General features: G+C 52.4%; 1 protein-coding gene across 1 annotated transcript in view; it reads left to right on the top strand.

Annotated features, from left to right (window-relative positions):
• Positions 1-39: 39 nt before the first annotated feature.
• The window catches only part of IFT22 (intraflagellar transport 22), a 7,688-nt gene continuing 6,774 nt past the window's right edge, over positions 40-953 (top strand). Inside the window, exon 1 of the mRNA XM_021711421.1 lies at positions 40-97. The gene's annotated coding sequence lies outside the window, so the exon portion shown is untranslated. The remainder of the gene's footprint in view (positions 98-953) is intronic.

The raw sequence follows: 953 nt of genomic DNA, 5'->3' as shown, positions 1-953 counted from the left end.
GTACCGTGCACCCCGCGCTCCCGCGCCGTCCGCCCGGCCGCCGCCCGGAGGAGGCGCTGGAGGCGAGCCCCGGGTGACGGAGGCCCCAGGGCCCAAGGTAGCGAGGGGCCTCCCTGGAAGCAAAGCCCGGGCCTCGTGACCGGTCCCTCTGCCCCCGAGATGGCCCCCAGTGAACGTGCCTGTGGGGCGAGAGAAGTAGGAGGGAGGACGTGTGTTACCTGGTCTTGGAACCACCGACTGACTGCGTGTGTGGTGGTGACAGCGAGTATTAAATCTGCGTGTCTACTTCATACCGCACACACACACACAGAATTCAGGTGGACTAAAGTTAAACGTGTAAAAACAACAACAACAACTGTAGCAGACGGAAGTGGTAGGTGAATGCGCTCCTTCAACGAGCACCAGAATCACCCAGAGGGCTTGCTGGGTCCCACCTCGAGTTTTGATTCAGTAGTAAGTCAGGGCGGGGCCTGAGAATTTTACTTTTGCAGACACTGTTGGTCCAGAGATTATACATTAAGAAGCACTGCAGTAGATGAATACACGAAAAAATATGCTTTTGATCTTGAGTTTGATCTTAAGCACAGCACGAAAATGAAGAAGCCTTAAAAAAAAATGACAGAGAAGGTAAAGCCTAGGTTATTGGCAAAATAAATTACAAAGAAAGGATTAGTAGGTAGACTACACAAGGAAAGTTTAAAAATCTGTAAAGAAAAGATAAACAGGCCAGGCATGGTAACTCTCGCCTGTAATCTCAGCACTTTGGCAGACGGAGGCAAGAGGATTGCCGGAGTCCACGGGTTCGAGACCAGTCTGGGCAACATGGCAAGACCTCGTCTCTACAGTAAATCAAAAAGTTAGCCGGGTTTGGTGGCACACGCCTGTAGTTCCAGCTACTTGGAAAGCTGAGGCAGAAGGATCGCCTGAGCCCAGCAGGTCAAGGCTGTGGTGGC

The sequence above is a fragment of the Carlito syrichta genome, unplaced genomic scaffold (genome assembly GCF_000164805.1).
Source record: "Carlito syrichta isolate Samal-C Ts95f unplaced genomic scaffold, Tarsius_syrichta-2.0.1 Scaffold83821, whole genome shotgun sequence".
NCBI lineage: Eukaryota > Metazoa > Chordata > Mammalia > Primates > Tarsiidae > Carlito > Carlito syrichta.
Note: the sequence above shows the minus strand (reverse complement) of the source record. Positions and strands in the feature narration are given on the sequence as shown.